Source organism: Ictalurus furcatus, chromosome 24 (genome assembly GCF_023375685.1).
Source record: "Ictalurus furcatus strain D&B chromosome 24, Billie_1.0, whole genome shotgun sequence".
NCBI lineage: Eukaryota > Metazoa > Chordata > Actinopteri > Siluriformes > Ictaluridae > Ictalurus > Ictalurus furcatus.
In genome coordinates this window covers 3,077,512-3,098,718 of record NC_071278.1, presented here as the reverse complement: position 1 = coordinate 3,098,718, position 21,207 = coordinate 3,077,512, and the positions used below count along the sequence as shown (strand labels likewise).

The 21,207-nt window shown below is 40.3% G+C and overlaps 1 protein-coding gene across 1 annotated transcript in view; it reads left to right on the top strand.

The window, feature by feature from the left end:
• The first annotated feature begins 2,245 nt into the window (after window positions 1-2,245).
• gcgra (glucagon receptor a) overlaps window positions 2,246-21,207 on the top strand; it is a 61,289-nt gene continuing 42,327 nt past the window's right edge. The window contains exon 1 of the mRNA XM_053613439.1: window positions 2,246-2,556. The gene's annotated coding sequence lies outside the window, so the exon portion shown is untranslated. The remainder of the gene's footprint in view (window positions 2,557-21,207) is intronic.

The following is a 21,207-nucleotide window of genomic DNA, read 5'->3' as shown; positions in this document are numbered from 1 at the left end:
CTGAAGATTTTTCTGTGCCCAGAAAATGGGCAGTGGAGACTCTTTAAAGACACTTTCATCATATAAATGACTACACGTTTCGAACCTGTTTTTCATCTGTTTATTATTAGGCTTGGATTAAGTCCCTGGGAATGAGCGGTTACTATAGAAACGATAATGCGTTACACCGAGCACATGAATATAAACCTGTGGTTTGCAGCTGCACTACTGTCAGAGCTGCTGTTGTAAGAATATCTTATAAGAACCCTTTCTGACCAATCAGAATCGAGAATTCGACAGCGCTGTGTTGGTTCTTCTTTGCCTTAGCATTTCCGTGTTCATGTGCAAAATAGTCGGCCCTTCCCGCCATTCAAGCGTGCAAGAAATCATGGAAAGAAATGCTTTTTTTGTGCTCCCTCATAACATCCTACATCATCTAGGGCTGATGGGACAATACCTGTATATCTGAAAACATAACAATAAGCTTGGATCAATTCGTTAAGTCAGGGTTGCAGTAGCAACATATTCATACTTTATGGCATGTTTGGTAGAGTAGTAGACCTCAGAGCCATTTTTACATACACAAAGTTAACCAGGCGCACCAGGATGACGCTACTTCCTGTTAAGGCCTGATCAAGAACAGGGGCAGCTGCCACACCTTGACAGTGCGTATAAGGCTAAGCACTGGTTAGGTTCTTGCACTAAATTACCTCAAGTCAATTCAGTTTTATTTGTGTAGTGCTTTTAACAACGGTCGTTGTCTCAAAGCAGCTTTACAGAAATATATAAACACAGGATAGAGATTTTAAGCGTGTGAATTTATCCCTAGTGAGCAAGCCAGTGGAGACGGTGGTGAGGAAAAAAAAACTCCCTAAGATGTTAAGAGGAAGAAACCTCGAGAGGAACCAGACTCAGAAGGGAACCCGTCCTCATCTGGGTAACGATGGATAGTGTGAAAGTAAAAGAAAGTTCATTATGGTTTTTATATTTACATTATGGTCTGTTTGTTGAACTAGTCCACTGTTCACTAAAGGATTAACCTTAGAAATGACCTTGGTGCATTGCAATATCATTAGAACACATTCATGTTCAAACACTTTGCTGGTGATTGTAGACTTTTGTAGATTTTTATAGTCTCTTTTTTGCCATGTGATTTTCAGCAAGCAGTCTAACCAACAATGACCTACTGCCTAATGCCAATGACATAATTGTTAATCACTGCAAGAGTGACATAACTAGTGTATTAAAGCTTTTTTGACGGCTGCTGCTTGGTCAGGAATGTGTATTTTGAGGGATGTTGTCCAGCTCCACTTTGGGTTTGGGTGAACTGGCAAAACACATCATCAATTCCCATTGTTGGTGATTCCAAAATATCTTTACACGCCAGTTTTTCCACTTTTCTTTCCCTGCTGGGACTCTCAGGTATACATCAGTGAGGGGGTAGATCTGTTAGTGCCATCACCTTCAACCGTTGAAATGCAACCCCTAAGGACCATCATGACTGTACTTCCTTCTCCCATTTAAAGATGCGACTTGCAGCATATCTTTTCTCCCAACACTTTCCCCTTTATTCACCTTGCTAGTCTTTCTCCTTCCTTCCTTCCTTCATTCAGCCTCTGATGAAACCGGAGAAAACCCCAGGAACACTGGACACAAGGTGGGAGTATACGTACACGCTGGATGGGACACTAGTCCATCGCAAGGCACCATGCACACAACCATTTAAAAATAGTCATTCACACCTGGAAGGTCATGGAAGGAACCGGAGAACCTGGAGGAAACCCACATGCAAAACACTACGTGTAGAGTAACTGGAGCACAGGATCGAAGCGGGGACTCTGAAGCTGTGAGGTGGCAATCTTGAAATAGTCTTGGCGGATTCAGACTGCCAGAAGGAGAAGAACATCTCGGGTCAGGAATCTGAGGTTACAGTGGGCACTGGCTCACCCGAACTCTACAGCTGAAGATTGGCGCGAATTTTCATGGGAGCTCTTGACCTGTATCTGCATGATTTAACGGATTACACTGCTGCGATATGATTGGCTGTTTGGATAATTGTATGAATGATCAGGTGTACAGGTGTTCCCAATAAACTGAGTGCCACTGAGGGATGTTTAATAGCAGCAGCAGCAGCAGCATGTGTGTGTGTGTGTGTGTGTGTGTGTTTAAAATCTATTGTAATCTACTCCAGCATAATCTATCACGCTGCAGCGGTGACGTCACAGGGTTCCAAATAGCCTAGACCTTCCGCCGCGCTCGCGCTTCACTTTGACCGGCGTGTGTGTGTGTGTGAGTGAGTGAGAGAGAGAGAGAGAGAGAGAAAGTGTGTGTGTGTGTGTATGTGTGTGCGCGCATGTGCCAGTCAGTGCTCCTGCGCTCAAAGCTGACTCCATGCTTAAACCCAAAGAGTAAAGTCGAAACATCAAAATCAACAACAACAACAACAACAACAGCAAAGGTGCTCGGGTGTCCAGAAGTGGATTAGGAGCTCATTGTGGCGATGAAGTTTTTTGGGTGCGGGTGCGACGCGAGGACCCGGGACGCGCGCGCGCAGTGAAAAACGCACGGAAAAAAGAGGTACCCAGTTTACGTGTTTAATTCTTCCTTCCTTTTTTTTTTTTTCCTGGGTCTTGGATTTCATTTTCTGCTGGAGTTGTACACTCCGTGTGTGAGCTGCTTAGACTAGTTTCATGTTGGCAACCTGCTCGGAATGAACCAGTAAAGTGTAAACATTTATAATAAAGCATAAACACTAACCAGAATTCAGTAGTCACTTCATAAATACTGATCTGAATCAGATGCACTTTCAGGAAAACAGGGTGCCTTTCCTCCTCCTCCCTTTAATAGGCATGTTTCACCTTATAATGTGGACTAGCCTCTATAGTGCAATAAAACAAAGAGTTTGAATTGTTTAGTAAAGCTTTAAAGATTCACTACATACACCTTTGGACACATAAAGTACAGTTTAGTAACTTTATTATTATTATTATTATTATTATTATTATTATTATTATTATTATTTCGCACGAGCGTCTTGTAATTGTTTTGAAGAACTGATTTGTAGAAGGCTGTACATGAGATAGAGTAGTGTCAGGAAGATTCGGGACATAGAAAATAATTGTGTCAGTGTTGACATATTAACCTACACTGTTTAGCTATTGATCATGAAGCTCAGAATGTATAAGCTCAAAAAAAACAAAAATAACAGTACTAAACATAATCCTTTTGTACCTTGAGTATGTCTCTTTCACCTATAAAGGTGCACAGTTCACATTTAAAGGTTTACTAAAACTAATTATGCACTTAAATTTTTGTTAAATTTTTTTTTTTTTTTAAAGGTACACCGTATCCACCGTTCCAGGTGAACGGAGATATATTAAAGTCGAACCCTTAAAAGTAAACACCAGCAGATACGAGGAAAGGTACAGTTGAGTAATATTTCAACTGTTGAGTGACTTCTCAAGGGGATATGGACATTCTGAAATATTCCCACCAGTTCATTTGTAAGAAAGTGTCCGAACACGCCCAAAGATTAACTCTATTATTATATATATTTTTAAAAGGCAGCGTTTATAAAAGATCGATGTGAAAGTCCACCGAACGCATGTTGGCTAGAAATGCAGATGAAAGTGTGCAGAATCTCTCGTTTTAACATGACGGATGATAGCTAGGGATTCTCACAGATTTTTTTTGCCTGATTTGTGCTTGGATTAACCCTGTAATCTGGCTGTTTGTTCAGTTTAGAGCTTCTTGCATCATTTTCACCTTAGATGAGGTCATATCTTTTGTTGTCAGAGTGTTGTTTTGTTTTGTTTTGTTGTTCTGAACTTTTTAAACTTTTAGACATGAATTAAGACCACTGCATGGCAAAATTTGGTTCTTACAGATTACAGTGGTGATGTCTATCAGACACTTTCCGAGGTGTTATTTATAGAGGGTGGCACGAGTATCAGCTGATATCGGTGTCGATCCGCTATTCTGTTTTTTTCTTTAAAAACTACTAAGCTTCAAAATGGTTTTTTAACTGAAGCACTTAAAAAAAAAAAAAAAAGTAAACAGGACAAAAACGTGCAGCTAAAAACACGGCTTAAACAAAACTGTAGCTTTCAAATCACTTTTAATCACTTCCAGACCCGGTTACAGTCTTTTCCATTAAAAATAAATAAAAATATATATATATATACATATATACAAGATCCATAAACACTGTAAGAATGAGACTAATTAAACCATTGTAAGTGTTAATTAAACATCTTGTCGTTCGTTCAGCTCTGGGAAGTCCGATACGATTTACGTTGCACATGTGGAGCCAGGTTCGTCAGATTGGATCAGTTTCCAGTCTGATCACGTTATAAAAAACCAACCAATTCACTATAAACGAATACTAGACAGTCTAATCAGACAGCCGACAGCCAAGAATGTGACATTACACAGTGATGTTAAGCAAAAAAAAACCCCCCAAAAACAAAAAACACTTAAGCACAACAGCTGCTGAGTTTGTAAGCGATCAAAAATCCTAAGGTGAATAATTATGTGATTAAAATATCAGGCAGCATCGCTTGCAGCGAGGATGATGATGATGATGATCATGATGATGATGATGATGATGATCAACTGGATTAAGTCAGGAGTCAGTGGTTTTGTCACAAATTGTTGTATTCAGTAGTACTTAAAAGTAGTGCTGCATGTGTTTAGTAGCATATAGTGATGTGGTGGTATCATTCGGGACGCGTCCAGAGTCGATCGTTATCGGCTGATGAGATCGACGCTGAAATGATTACGGTCTGCGGATTGTCCCGGGTTTTAGAGCGCCTAGTTGGGACTTGGCAGAATATCTGCTTTATTCCTTGGTGGAAAAAAAATGAATGGAGACATTATACTACTGACTCCATTGTTGCTCTGCAGTTCTTTCTCCTGAAGGAATATTCCGGTTCAAATATCAACAATAATTTAAAATCAACACAAGCTCTCCAGACGACCCATTAAGATGTGATTGGAACTCAGCCAGGTTTATTTCACCACGTGGCTTCTCCCTACAGCGTTTATAAATGACGTATTAACGTGTCTAAATGTTGTTTTTTTGGATTTGTTATGAGAATGGATTCGGTGAGCGTGTAAATGGCACGTTCGTGTAATAACGTATTAAAGAGTAGAGCCGCAGTATTCTTGCCGAGACAGAAATCAGGATTTCTCGGCTTAGAGTTGAGATCAGTACTTTGACCGTTTTTTTTTTTAAAGGGGCAGTATGTGTATTTATTATATCGTTACATGATGAAGTGTGTGTGGTACGAGTGTGGGAACTCCATCTGCGTTTTGAGTTACTGATTTACTACACATGTGCACTCTAAACGCTCACAACAACAACAACAACAACAACAACAAAACCCTGCTATTAAGTATAAATCTAAATCATAACCAGGGTGTCAAGAGCACAAAGTGCCTCCCGAAGTTAACTGAGAGCAGTGATATTAACGTCTAGTTAAATAACCGGTCCCGATCTTGTTTCAGATCTTTTGTCAGGGTGAGTTTTGTGCAGCCATGGTTCACTCGCTTCATGCATTTAGTCATGGTTAGTTTAGTAATTTTGGAATTGAATATTCAGGACATAATATTAAACATTTGTTGAAGGAAGATTTCTTGCTTCTTAATACAAGCACATTAGGAGCTGGGGTCATTTAAAAATGAACTCGCAGCTTTCCAGTGTTGTTCCTCCTCCCCTTTTTTATTCTTCCCCTTGTTATTCTTATTAGTTTATTCATTTTGTTTTGACTTGTTGCGCTTTAAGTGTGTGTGTGTGTGTGTGTGAGGTCGTGTATTAATAAAATGAGTTAATGTGAGGTTCGTGTGGTTTAGGACGCAGCCACGCATGCACGGTGACTTGCTGCCGATGTTAAAAATACAGCGTTTATTTCAAATAATAATAATAATAAAATTCCAGTTCTGGAGTGAACTCTGTTTAACATCCAACTTAAGTGCACATACTTTGGGTCTTTTAAATCGATTCAAAGCCAACAGAAACGTTGACTTTGCTATTGGATTCATTTCTGCTTTTAACAGACCTCTGAACACTCTTCAAAAAAAAAAAAAAAAAAAAATATCGACTCAGAGTAGTAATTCCGTCTTTCAGAAACGCTGACGTGCATGTATTTCACGTAATGCCACTCTCAGGCAGCGATGCCTTTGTTAAAAACGATGCGATCCGATCTAAACGGGTTTAACAACGGTTAACCTCGGACGTAAACCGTTTCTTTCTGGTAGGCTGATGTACCGTTGGTTCCGAGAGTCTCTGATCTAAACAACGCTCGTGTGGTTGTCCGTAAGGAGAAACTGCGGTGAGGTGGGATTTAGAAATCTGGATGCATTGTGAAGCTCAACAAAACATCCGTCCATCAAAGTCGTGATGAAATAAATGCGTAGGCTACTGCTGGTCAGATGGCCAGAAAACAAAGCTCTTTCCATCAGCTCACACTTCTTCAGCATCTGCGTTTCCCTTCACCACAGCAGAATGCCATTTTCCATGTGACTCATAATAGATTTAGTTTAGTTCACATTAAAGGACATCGTATTACCCTTGTAGGGGTGTGTGTGTGTGTGTGTGATGTGTAAGGAGTTACTGTTACAGCTTGAAAGTTGATTATTTTCCAATAAGAGCACGTCCCAAAGAGTTTTCTCCCTCATCTACAACAAGAACTTGCGCCTAACACTAACGATTTCCTACAGGAGTTATATTTCATGTTGTGGAATGGCTGTGAACCAAGCTAGTTCCTTTATACAGTAGTTTTAGTTCTATCAGCTATAAACAATCGTTTATCTCTCTCAGAAAGTTAATACGACAAAACACCACAGCTCGTTTTATGTTCCCAAGGAACCCTGAAGACTTTCCCAGGTCAGAAAGCTTAAATTTACAGCTGTACCTCTAACACTGGAGACTCCTTCCATAAATGCCGAACGAAAAAATGGAAAAATTCACACAATCAAAAACGTTTTGTACAATTTCGATATAAATCTGTTTATATGGAGCATCTGCCGTACACGTTCCTGTGAATTAGTTGTTACTATAGAAACGATAGCATATTAGAATGTGCACTTTAATACAGACCTGGGATTTGCTGCTGTTGTAGATGATTAATCAATACCCTGACCAATCAGAGCCAAGGAATTCCTCACAGCTGTGGTACAAGGCAAAAAATATCCTATAACAATATTTGCAGACGTTTTCTCAATAATGAATGAATGAATAAATATATATATATATATATATATATATATAGGGGTTTTGGTAGGGTTTAGAAACAAAGTGACGGTAAATCTATTTTTTTTTACAATAAAAAACAGAAAATTGTGACGTCGACATTTACAAAAAATGTGAATAGTTACAGTCGATTAAGACAAATGTAACAGTGAATGTCCTACTGTTAGAAACTGGAGTGAATTAGCATCAAAAGAAGTTGTTTAGATGCTATATACTATAAGGTGTAGTGTATAGGATATAGTACTATAGAGGGTTTTAGCTTGATAGTGAACTAGCATGGCGACAATGGGTGAGCGCTATAACAGCAAAAAAAAAGATCATATCACGTTATTCTCGAAAGCATTTCTATGCTACGTGATGTACATCACGAGATACAGTTTGCAGACTGAAATTAATCATTTGTAAAGAGGAAATTTTTTACAGACAAAATTCCCATCAAACATCAAATCAGCTACTTCCAGTCAGTTTGTAATTATTGTTTATAAATAAATAATGTGTTTAAAATCCCCCCCAAAATTATGACGTTATATTGTCATATTGACCAGCCCTAAGATGATATGCTTTTGATAGAGACTACAAAGCACTGTGTCTGGTCGCTCTGGATGACGGCGTCTGCTAAACGCTGTAAATGTAAATGATTGTCGCCGCTGTACTCTGAGGAGAAAAGTCTGCTTTGTTGTAATATAATATATCACAATATCAATATCACATTATCATATTATCATATCAGCCAGCCTTATTGCATTTTTTTTATTACCATGATAACTGCTAGCTGTGAAATAAACAGCTGACTGATGGAGAATAATTCATGAAAGGAGATACGGCGGCCAGGTCTTCGTTCAGCGCCGGACTGCTTTCGGCTGTGAGTGAAAACGTCCTCGTTTTCAGTCACAGTCATCTGAATCGTCTTTCGTACGGTCACTGTTGAAGACGTTCATCACCAAACGACGTCAAGAAGGGCCGATCGCTTTCTCACGGTAATAAATTCAGCTTTTTTCAAATTCCTTTTCACTTCTTTCCGCTCTAATAACGTTTAAACAGACCGTACGAGCTGATACAAGGTTACGAGTACAAAAAAAAAAAAACGGATAATAACGCCGCACCAACTGTTCTGTATTTTCGCTGAAACTCAACATATGGCCATAAACGAAAGACGATCACCTCTCCCTGTGGAACAATGTGCCTTTATATCAAGGATTCGACATGTTTTTTTGTTTTTTTTTCTTTAAAAGAAGCTCAAAAACATTTTAAAGAAATATATTTTATGACTAAAACAACAAATGGTAATGAATGTAATGAAAAGTGTAAGCTAATTAAGCTTTGAGTAATGTGGGCGTGTTGTTGACTGCTAGTTAATTTGAAAAAAAAAAAATAAACAAAACAACAGAATGGACAAGTCTTAAAAATATATATTTGCACAAAAATATTAGGCTTGGCTGAAATGGAAAAGTAGGTCCATCATTAAACAAAAATTGTGGAAGAAGTGTTGTTTTTTTGTTTTTGTTTTTTTAAATAATTGATGATGTAGGGGATGCAAGTCACACAGTTCATCACGTTATCTAGATATATCTAATCATAAACGTGGCGAAGATGAAGAAACGAATGTTTTTCTCGCTTTTATTAACTAAATAAATCAAGTGCTAAGTGAATGGGAATGAACGGACATCTAATGCTTGATGTTCAGCTGTTTTCTTTCTTTTTTTTCCCCTTTTTTTTTGGGGGGACACGGGTGAAAAACCAGTCGTGAACTTTAGGTATTGAAGTCTTTTCACCCCAGTCGTTTTTTCTTCCTGATATTTGCATGACCGTAGTCAATGAAAACACAGCTTGATTCACACTTGCCGGGTTATTTTTTCGAGATCGCCCAAAACTCCAGGGTGTATCGCTGGACCTGATACGACAGCACCTAAATCCCTGACCCTAACCCACACGATGCGTTACGACACGAAACGAAACACTTCTCCACCGAGTTGTCTCCACCCCCTGTTTTTGTTTCAACTCCAGCGAAGTAGGAGGAGCTGGATCAGGTCTGACTCCACCCCCTGTCATTCTGATTCTGCAGTGTCACTGCGGTCGTACTCGGACCGATCGCGGATCGGTATCGAATTGCGGACCGTTTGAACGGAAGCACGGCTATATATATCGTTAAACTCACTTCTATGACCTCCGAAGGACCTCTATACGAATCGACAGTAAGCGACCCACCAAGCACAGCTTCCAAATTCTTGACCAGTCCACATGTGCAAACACTTCGGTGTAGTTGAAACGTGAAACCGGTGGAACCGAACGAACGAAAACAACAAATAAATCGAGACATAGCAAACACATGATGTGTGAAAACAGTTTACGAGGACACGACGTTGCACCGTTGTACATCTGTAACTCATTTACACTAACACACTTTAAGCAACACTTAATCCTGTGACCCGAACCGGTACCTGAGATCAGCGCTCGACTCCCATTGGTTCTGGAAAGTATGCGTGCGTACAAACACTCCTGAAGGAAGACGCATGAAACCGAACCGGAGGAATTCTTTTCAGAGGCTGGACTTGTACGATTTCATGGGATGTAAACAAAGTCGTTTAAATATTTTTTTAGCTTGTCTAGTGATGATGCCGTTGTGGTTTCAAGTGGCTCGTTGTGAATAACAAGGTCTTTCTTGTTTTTTTTTTTCTTTTCTCTAGAACCTTCTCAACATCTGTAATAAATCGCGTATCATTTTCTCACGCCCTTTCAGGTGTGCTCGTTCCTGCTCGCTAGATATTTTCTCTGAACCTAACCTCCATCTATAATCCACTGGCTTCGTTGCTTGTTGTTGTTTACGTTCCTGCTTGCTATATTTTCCTGTGAATTTCCTCGAGCTTTTTTGTTTTCTTCACCCGAAGATGAAACAGAAGACGTTCAGTTGTGTTTCTGTTTTCTTTTATAGACAGAATTCAGGGGAAACGCACACTGTCTCTGCCTGTACGCCGCTCCCACCCACACAGAGGCTCGGAGTGTTTATCAGTCCTGGAAGATCTTTAGCAGTCATTAGGTGTGTGTGTGTGTGTGTGTGTGTGTGTGTAGCAGGACACAGTAGCAGCACTCAGGAGCAGACACACGTGGAGGTGCGTGTTATATTTATCGAAGTGGCGTGGCTGAGGAATCCGAATGAGCTGAGCTGTGTAACGTGCTGTGGTACAGAGGTGAAAACAAGCCTTGGCAATAATTAAGTAACTGAGAGAACGGGCACAAGTCAAAACCAAAAAGGAGAAATATTACAAGCTGGATGAATCCGTGGGAAAGAAGTCAGAATGTGTGCTAATAATGAGGAAAAACAGATGTGTATGTATTATTATTATTATTCATCCATGTTCAGTTAACCCGGGCAGGGTCACGGTGGATCTGGAGCTCATCCCAGGAAAACTCGGCAGTGAGTCAGTGAATACAGGCTGGATGCGATGCCTGTACATCGCAGGGCACCATGCAGACACACATTTTGTTTTTGGGAGATGGGAGGAAACTGGACGAGCCAGAGGAAACCTACATGGACACAGGAAGAACATGCGAAAGTCCACACAACAAACGGTAACCCAAACTCAGGATTAAACTGTGAGCTGTGTGGAGTCCAAGCTTCATGCTGCACCACTGTGATGCTCTGTGTATATATTCGATTAGTCAGTTAATTGCTCGTTATGTAGACGCTTAATCAGTTCAAAGTGATCAACAGTTCAATCCTGAGCTTTTCGGGTTACTCTCTGCGTGGAGGTTCGCATGTGCTCGCAGTGTCCGGATGAGTTTATTCCCGCATCTCCCAAAAACATGCTAGTAGGTGGACTGGCTAAGAGAAATTGCCTCTAGGCATGAAAGCGTGTCTGAATGTGTGTATACACGCTCTGAGATGGACCGATGTTCCACCCAGCGTGGGATCCTGCCTCATATCCAGGGATCCCGGGACAGGCTATGGATTCACCGTGACCCTGAGAAGCATAAAGCGGTTAATTAAACCGAGTACTTGAAACTTGTCTTACTTTCGCTCGACAGACTTCACTGGAAGTCCGTGGTTTTATGAGTGCGCTGGTTGGGAACAGGTGGTGGTGCTTCAGTGGAAGTCCGTGGTTTTATGAGTGCGCTGGTTGGGAACAGGTAGTGGTGCTTCACTGGAAGAACGTGGTTTTATGAGTGCGCTGGTTGGGAGCAGGTAGTGGTGCTTCACTGGAAGAACGTGGTTTTATGAGTGCGCTGGTTGGGAACAGAAGTCCGTGGAACTGGAACTACAGTAGCGGATGGTGTGACAGGTCATGTGACCGGGTTTGTTGTTCATGGTTTGATCGAGGATTCTGGGAAATGGAGTTTGTCTCGTTTCGTGACAGATTAGACAAGTCGAAGATGACGAATTTTTCTCTCTCGAAAAAAAAAAACAAGCGAAAATAACCGTGACGAAAATGTTTCCGTGGGTAAATAAATGAACAAGGATCATAAAACATTTACGCATTTAACGTTCCTGTAAAAAAAAAAGATTCCGCCAACAAAAATGTACTTTTTCAAGTCGAGTCGAGAGAAACGAGTCGCAGGTGACCACATCAAGGGAATTAATCGGAGATGGGACAGATTTGAAAAGCCAAATGAAAGCGTGTGGCGCTGTTGCCATGGAAACCATGATGCAGAGCATGGTGGCGAGATTCTCTAAGAACACATGGAGGGGTTTTTTTGTTCTTGTTGTTGTTGTTGTTGTTGTTGTGATATTAGCATGTTCCCTGTGTTCAGCGTTTACTGTGAAGCAATGTCAATACGATGGGAAAAATGAAATGCCCTTTATGATACTAGATGCTAATCCCTTTTTTTTTTCCTTTTTTCTTTTCTAAAAGTAGAAAGGAACACCGAGTTTGTGTGTGGGGGTGAGATGATTATAATAAGATGGAAGTGGAGTATAAATATCTCACCATGTGAGTGTTATGATGCTGCGTCTGAGCTGTCTGACTACAGGAAGTGCCGAGACCGGAGGTCAGGACCCGGAATGCCACACCTAGCCGACTCACACACGCTAAGAATAACTTTTTATCAATAGCTGCAGCTCTGCTAAAGTAGCCGTGCCATGGGGACGATATCGGATAATGGCCTGCCCTGTACATGCACTCAAACACACACACACACACACACACACACACACACACGTACGCACACATATTTATGGAGGCTTTATTCGATCATCTCCATTATTTTATTACATATAAATGAGTTTGTATGTAACTTATTAGGCTTGTGACATATTTACATTTCATCACACGCACGTAAAATGTCAAGTATTTTAAGACCAATTTATGACACCCACACATGTGCTAGCTCTCACAGCCTTGCAGATCATCAGGCCTGTGCGTGCCGCGTGTGTTTATCTGGTGTGTATGTGCTCAGTAATAACGAGCACCGCCTGAGAATCTAAAGGAAACCGTTAACAGCCATTGATTCAGTTAACATTGGCTTTTCTGTTTTTACCAGCTTCAGCTTTATAGGCAATTACGCTCCCTCTTTTCTTTTTACACTCTGCGCTAAACGGATTAGCGGAGGCTTGATTAAATCTCTCTAAGTGCACAGAGCCGAGCGGTCGCACGTAGGTGCTGGTGTCAGCTGTGTTAATAAATCCCTCTTACTCGCTTATAAATGATATTAGCATAGAGTCTCTTTGTCCCGCCGGGCGGCACGTGGCCTCCGTACGAGTATTCAACGGGAAGAACCGATGTTAGAACCGTCTCACGTCAACTTTATCGCCGTAACCGATCCTCATCGGATACTGATGTCTATTACATGCTCATACGACAAGCTGTCAGGTCGTGTGATCGATTCAATCTGAAGTTATACACATGCGTGGAGTGAGGTTACGCGTCGGCGTTACCATAACAACAAGAAGCGTGCGAGTCCAGGCAACACGATCGGGTTTTTTTCATTATTCCCTCCTCAGAAAAGGTCATTCGTGTGTGATTTAAAAAAAAAAAAAAAAAAAAAAAAAAAAAAAAAAAAAAGGAAGGCGTGAGGTTTGTTATCGGACGTCCCTGCGTCTAAATCAGCGGTTTCATTTTTATTTTCGGAAGCCTGTGTACTATCCAGTTGTGCCTTTTAAGGCGTCTAAGGATTTAAAAGATTCAAACCGTTTTTCAGACAGAAACGTTCAAGCATGTTGCTGCAGGCAGTCGGGTCAAGAGTCGGTGAGAGTCATTGAGCTTTTACAGAGTTGGAGAAGATAGCAGAGTGTTTAGGGAGACCATCACACCCACCCATCAGAAAAAAGAAACAAACAAACAAAACCCATAGAGACGAAGACGTGGCCAAAGAGTGGAAGAAAAAATACAACCAAACAGCGAGAGAGCAGAAAAAACTGTATAATATATAATATTATATATAGTATAATATAATGACATCTGCTCAGCGGTGGTTCTTTTCCACTGATAGACAGGGTAGAGGGGGGCCAATACTTTGTGTATCACAAGAGATTACTGTAGGTACTTACGGACCTACCAAGTGACCTGTACGTGCCGCTGATAACCTGTCAGTTGCCATGTAAAGAGTACGATACAGCGAAGCAGAGTTACTGTTACCACGGCAACGATGGTTGTTTTGGAGCGTTCTATTCCTCCGATGCCGAAGCAGTTTTCCCAGGAGTACTTTTTTCATTAAAGAATGACGCGCCATGCTTTTTAATCCGTTCATAGTCACTAATCTAACCAAGTTAGGTCCTGTTCTCACTTGTGTTATAGCAGCTACAAACAGCCGTTCCCTCACCGGCCTCTCTCTCTCTCTCTCTCTCTCTCTCTCTCTCTCTCTCTCTCTCAAAGTCAGCACGACAGAATAACGAAAAATACGACAAAATGCATTTATGTTAAGCATACGTGGTTACTATAGAAACAGTAACACATTAGAATGAGCGCATTAATGTAAACCGGTGATTTCTGTGAGCCATTTTATTATAGAAAAATAATCAACACCTTCTGACCAATCGAGAATCGCGAATTCAGCAGCGTTTAGAATTAGAATCAATTAGAACGTGTGTTTTGTGCGATTACTGAGAGTGAGGCTAGTGGGTTTAAATCCCCCCCCCCCCCCCCCCAGTACTGCTTGTTTTATTCACACTTTTCTCTGAAACGCAAACAAAGAGAAAAGAGTCTATCATCATGAGAGTGTGTTTCACTGTGAGGAGTTTGTGCAGCCTGGAGTGACTGTACAGTAGGTGTGTTATTTTAGAAGCTTCTCGAGTCACTCTGTCTATCCAAATGAGTCAAATCCCTTTTGTCACATCCCTTACTAAGCCATTTCCATCCGAACACAACTCTACAGCTACGTTTCATTGCTTATTTATGCACCGAGCTGTTTCGCGGCACTCTTTCTTCATGTCTGGTCTTCCAGGTTGTGTGGAAGGATAAAAACTGTTGTTTTTTTTGTTGTTTTCTTCCTTCCCCCTTTAAGTCAATGAATGCAGTCATTAACGTTCTGTGATTATATTATCTGCTCCACACACACACAGACACGTTCACTCTCACATTCCGGCTGCTACCCAATTATATAAACAGCAATATGAGTTCTATGTAAACAGTTTTATATAAACAACCACAACTAATGCAAGATTGCGGTAATTATGTAACGACCAGGGTTCAGTCGGAGGGAGGGTTCGGGAGGGAACGCCGCCCTCTCGGTTCATCCCATCACAATTCTGTCCCTATCTGAGATTTACTCATCATGCTCCCATAGACCAAGCAGGTCTTCTTAACGTCAAAGGAACGGAGTTCGGACTGTAACACGCACCCCGCGGAGAGGGTTGTGTCGAAATCAGGGTTGCCAGATGGGTTAACTGGGTTAACTGTTTGCAATCCACACGCAGGTTAGAACCTTTCTCAGGCTCAGTAAATGATGTTAGCCGTCACAAGGTTCCACATTTTTTTCACAGTTTTTCTTTAAAAAATGCGAAAATGTTGGGTGGGGGAATCATCCCTTGTTGTGAGGCAAAATCTGGCAACCTTCTGAGAAATTGACACGACTCATGCGTTTATATAAAGCGAGAACGGACAGAACCGAGCAGTAAAGGGTTAATATCTTTGCTTAAGGTGTCAGCTTGTTGACGCTTGGATTTCCGATCAGTATCCCATTGCCTTAGCCACTGATCCACCGCTGCCCGAGTCCACACCTAGCTACAGTGCCTTAGCCACTGATCCACCACTTTTTACACCCATTTGCATTTATTTATTTATTTATTTATTTATTTTACTCCATTTTTGCTCAGTTAGGTCATTTGCCAATTCCCGCCCACTACCTAGCTGTCCTGTAGACAATATGACAATATAATATCCACGTACAATTCTACACTGCAGTAGACCATGATGCATTGCAGCTAGATGCATTCTATACGCAAGCAGATTCTCTCCAGAAATTTTAGTTTTAGCATTTTGGCTGATTTTCATTAGAATTTATTTATTTTTTTGTTCAATTTTATACACGTTGTATAACTAACTCTGTAGTGTGTGTGGATATCATATTAGCTTGGTGCTAAAACCACATATAGAAACACAGAGTAATGACCAGATCAGAGTGTTTTGAGTGTGCCGGCGTGAACGCGCCATTAGAACGCACCATCCCACTTGCATTTTTTTTCACAGACCATTAGAGGTTAAGGTTGTGCTGTAGAAATGTACTTTTCTTTGCACGTATTTCCCAAACTTGGAAATACGTCCAGCTGATAACACAGGGTCAGTCCAGTGGGCCGGCTTTCTCTGGAGCAGTCGAGCGAGCGTTCAGGGCTTTGCTCAAAGACCCTACAGAGGCACCAGTAGGAACTGAACACCGTCTCTTCAGATCAATAGCGCAGAACCGTTTCCGCCGAGCCTCGGTTCAGCATGTGAAATCAATAAGAGCACCTGGAAGCGATTTAAAGTACAAATGATGCGGTTGGAACAGCCTCACACCGGCGCGAGCTCACATGCCATCTGTCATCAGTGCTGAGCCTTTTATCAAGCTCACTTCATTTACAGACGTGGTTTTACATGAGTAGAACGCAGCCTTTAGTGCGGAAGTCCAGAGGATTTTCTACATCCAAACACTTACTGACCCAGATGTGCATGAGGAATTTCTTCATTCATCCTGATTATTCACTAGACGTTACATTGTGCATGCTTTTTTGTCTTTTAAAAAAAAAATATATATATTTTGAACACAGCTTATGTCCCAAAAGTTTGACTTGGATTTATTTTTTGGAGATTTTCCACATTTCCACGACTCGGTACAAGCAAAATGTCACGTTCACAGCCTTAATGGAAAAGTTGGAGCGCATTAACTTGTCACCAACAGCCTTTGATGTCAAATGTCAAAATATTTCCTGTAAGCAGATGTCGTGGAAGCGACTTAAGGGCTGCGTTAGAGGCATCAGAATTATCCGAATGATCACTTTATTTCTTAACATACTTCGATCACAAAACTTCAATGCTTAGTAGAATTAAATGTAGCCTAAAAGCAATGACAGTACAGCACATAGGTGTTATGAGGATGTAGAAGATGTAGAACAGTCCAAATGGTCAGGGAAAAGGCATAGTCAAATATGCACAGGTCAATTGATCGCACCAACATTCGGTACGTTTACATGGACAACGATAATCCGATATGAACCCGATTAAGACGATACTCTGATTAAGAAACGAGCATGTAAACAGAGATTATTGATGACCTTAATCCGACTAAAGTCATACTCGAAGTAAACACGAATGGAATGAAGACGTGTGGAGTATTCCTGTTTTAATCGCATTACAGACATGTACACACCTTAATCACACTATTAACGTCGTGTGGGAGTTTTCACCGCATTTTGCGTCAAGACACGTACACACACGGCAGCGCTCGACCGTTTGACGGCAAACGAGTGAGCACGGCTGCGTCCCAAACCGCGTACTTACCTGCTGTATAGTAGGAAGTGAAATACACGTATCTCAGCTACTATATAGAAGGTAAGTACGCGGTTTGGGACGCAGCCCACGGCTTCAAGCAGTCGCCTATTAGCACGTACAGCACGACTAATAATTAACCGCACTCGAAGCTTTCGTAAAATTAAACAGGAAACACCCAAAACTGTATACGGAACCATAACGAAGACCAACTGTACGTCGATACGTGAAATTCTGGAGGGAACGTCGGACGGCGTGGCGCGGTGACGTTATGACGTGTGCCATTAATCGATCGATGTTCGATAACATGTAAAACGGGAACATGAAAGGAATATTCTAAAAGCGACTCATGTAAACACCTTAATCAGAATATTATACGTCTTATTCAGAATAAGGTCAATAATCAGATTACTGCTGTCCGTGTAAACGTGGTCAGTGTGAATCAGGGAACGGCTCAAAAATACACAAAGGAAGTAGGGGTGTATAAAATATATATAATATATATATAAGATAATACAGGAACATGCAAAATGAGAAAACCTCGCAAAGAACTGTGTGGTCTTTAAATACACGGAGTAATCAAAAAACAGGAAGCAAGTGCATTAGCGTGTCAGAGTGCTGTAATATCCGGACTAGATTGGGCTTGAGAGTGGTGGCTCCTGGATCGGTGATGGAGCTGGATGTGACAGTAGCTGACAGACTGAATTTCTTATTTATTATTTTAAAGCAGAAGAGTCCTTTCTTCCAGTGAAGTCTTCAAAAAATAATGAATTGAAAAGCTTCAAAGCATGAAATGAAATACTAGACTTGAGCAGAAATCTACCAAGAAAGAAATGAAATCAAGTCATAACTTGCCTTTTGGCAAGTTTAAAACTGAAAGAAAAAAATAATAAATCTCTGCGATGTAGCTTTATGTGGAAATCCGATACTAGGTCGTTAAAGCCCTCTCGGAGAACCTGCAGCTCTTCTGTCTCTGCAGATAACCTCACAGACCGGTCTATTACCTAACATGCCCCATTATTTAAAAAAAAGTATCTGAAACATTGAGTCTTTTCAAACAGATGAAATATATTTGAGTTTTTAATAATTTTTTTTTTTTTTTTTTACTGACACGCTAATGCAGTTAGCATGGAATAGGCATGTTAGATAAAATTTGCAAATATACCCATTACTTATTTTGTCTTCAATTGGTGGAAACAGATTTCCGCTAATTTAACACTTGCCCTTCGGTCAGATTAATTCAATCTTGGGGATCTCTCGCACATATTTGTCTTGCTTGAGGGTTTTTGTACAAATGATCATTTCCCCAAAGCCTCTGATTGAGCTTTTCAGAGCAAGATACAATCACTGTAGTGGGGAAAAAAGGTTTATGGCGTTTTGTAATTTTTTTTTTTTGACATTTTTTTGGTTGCAGTTAATGTCAAGTGAATAGGAAAATTTTGTAGTTCGTCATTTGCAGCGTCAGAAAAATTCCTATAAAAGTCGGCAAGTCTCGGGCTCGTTCATTAATGAAAAGTAGCATACGCTTTAACGATAGCCAGAAACCCGGTTTGTGAGACTTCAGCTTTATCGAGTCCTTCGCGTCTCCAGTCTATAATCATGGATTTGTCAATAATAATCATGTCAGGTGTCTGACCTTCGCTCGGGATTACGACCATGTCCGCTGTGATCGGACCTCTGTGAGCGACGCTGATTGCGCACATGTGCTTTATTGTAGGGATGTGCGAAATTACATATTGACAAAAAGATGAAAGAGACCCATTACTGAGCAATTAGTCGATGGTTTTGGTTATTAAGATGCGATATCTACTGTATACTGCGATATATTCAGATCACAATATCTTTCTTAGTGTATCGTAGGTTTTGTCAGGTGTCGGTGCTTTTATAAGGGCATGAATGCTCTCTAACTGATTGGATGGTGAGCTCACAATTACTACATATTCACCCTTGTGCTTCAGGGTGTGTAAACTTTTGAACAGGATGATCGGAGTAATGTGTTAGTATTTGGTCTTCTGGGAGACATGTAAATACCTTATTTAGTGTCTGAAGGGCCGTAATAAATGAAAAAAAAATAAGCTCAATTTAACAATTTACACTGATCATCCTGTTCAAAAGTTTACGCCCCCTCCCCCTGGCTCTTAATCTATCGTGTCGTCTTCTCGAGCATCGGTGAACGTTTGGACCTTTTGTAATAGTCGTGTACGAGTCCCTCGGTCGTCCTCGGTGTGAAAAGACAGATCTGGACATCATATAGTCTGTTGGAAAGGAGTCGAATATGCAGAAGATGCCGGAAAAGTAAAGAATGTGCCGGACGTGGAGGATTTTTCTGAAGAACAGTGGGCAGTTTAACTGCTCAGGATAAACACGGGACTCGTGAAGAACTCTCACAGAACATACACACATCATGTCGTGGATCATCCAGGTAACGACACACGGGATTAAGAATCAAGGGTATGTAAAGTTTTGAACGGGGTAATGTATATAAATTCAGCTATTATCTTGTCGTGTAGACTATATGTAAACATCTGTTACGTGAAATAGCTTATTGAGGACAGAACTAAATAAGAAACAACATGGGATTTTTATGAACCTGATTATTTTGTTAACAGTATTAAGGTTTAGCAGATTCTGCAAGGGGTATGCAAACTTTTGGGCACAACTGTGTGTGTGTGTGTGTGTGTGTGCATATATATATATATATATATATATATATATATATATATATATATATATATATATACACACACAATGTATATATATCCTACCCATATACCTATACACCTATATATATATATATAATTTATTTGAGCTCACTGGAGTGAAGGGACGAGGACGAGGCTTGTGTTTAAACACCGTGAGTGATGTTATATTTGCATTAATAAATGAGGTTATAAATGTAAAATTAAAGGTCGGTGTGGGGTTTATCATGGAATCATGCGATTTTTTTTTTCTCTGAACTTGTGATTTGAGATCCATGCAAAAGAGAAACAGACCTGAGGTTTCTAGTCTTCAAAACTATACCTAGTAATGAGAAAATGTCAACATTTGACCATGTGAAGGCTTTTCCCAGGCTGCCACGTGCACATTTGGCCAAATCAGTGCGTCCCCTGTTTTTCTGCCAGTGCAGTGGTTTGAACTGGAGCCCGCTGAGACCATTTGTAAATGTGCCAGAATGAAGTGGTGTTTGTTGGGTGTTAAGTGGTGCTCTACAGCAGTCTCTCGACGAGGAAACCTGAAAGCCCAGATCACAGGCACGGCACTCTGAGTGCTCTTTCAGTCCTGTCTTTCAATCCTCAGCTGCTTTATGCACAAATACTCAGACTACACCCAGGTGTGATTATACACTCAGCGCATGTAATGGGTGCTTTTCCCATTTTCATGAAACTCTTCACATGCATGAAATGCAACATCTCAGTGCAGCTGAATGTATCTGCTACAGGTCTTGGTAATGTTCGAGTATATACTGTGTACTGTTTAATGTTAAGTAGAATGCGATGCAGTATATTACGCAAAAATCATTAAACTGCACTCGTGGGCGCCATTACATGAGATTTACACCAGACAGTTATGTGAGTATTTTCTGCACGCACGGCTAGCTTATCAATATACCGTCATTTTAAGCAAAGAATTAAAAAGAGACATCAAAGGAATATAAATAGATATAGTGCCTAATGTATTAGTTGGTTAATAACTGACAGCAACAGTTAAAAAATAGCAGATGGTCTGTGTACATTATGTTTATTTGTTTTTCTTTTTAAATTTACGATTAAACATATATATATATATATATATAAATAATTTTTTTTTTTTTCACTCCAACACTGGGCATTTTTTCTCATTATTTATTCGTAAATATTTTATTTACATTTACCTTTATGGCATTTGGCTTGACTTTAGACTACTGTGTAATTAAAAATGAGTCAAAAATTTTTTAAATAAAGTTTTATGACAGAAAGAATACAATCCCTAGATTAAAATGATAAAAATAAAGAGGAGCCAGCTGTTCAGCCTAATATAGTCAATGAATTTATACATTTAAAAAAAAACAAAAAACAAACAGCCTTAACTATTAATTTACAGTAT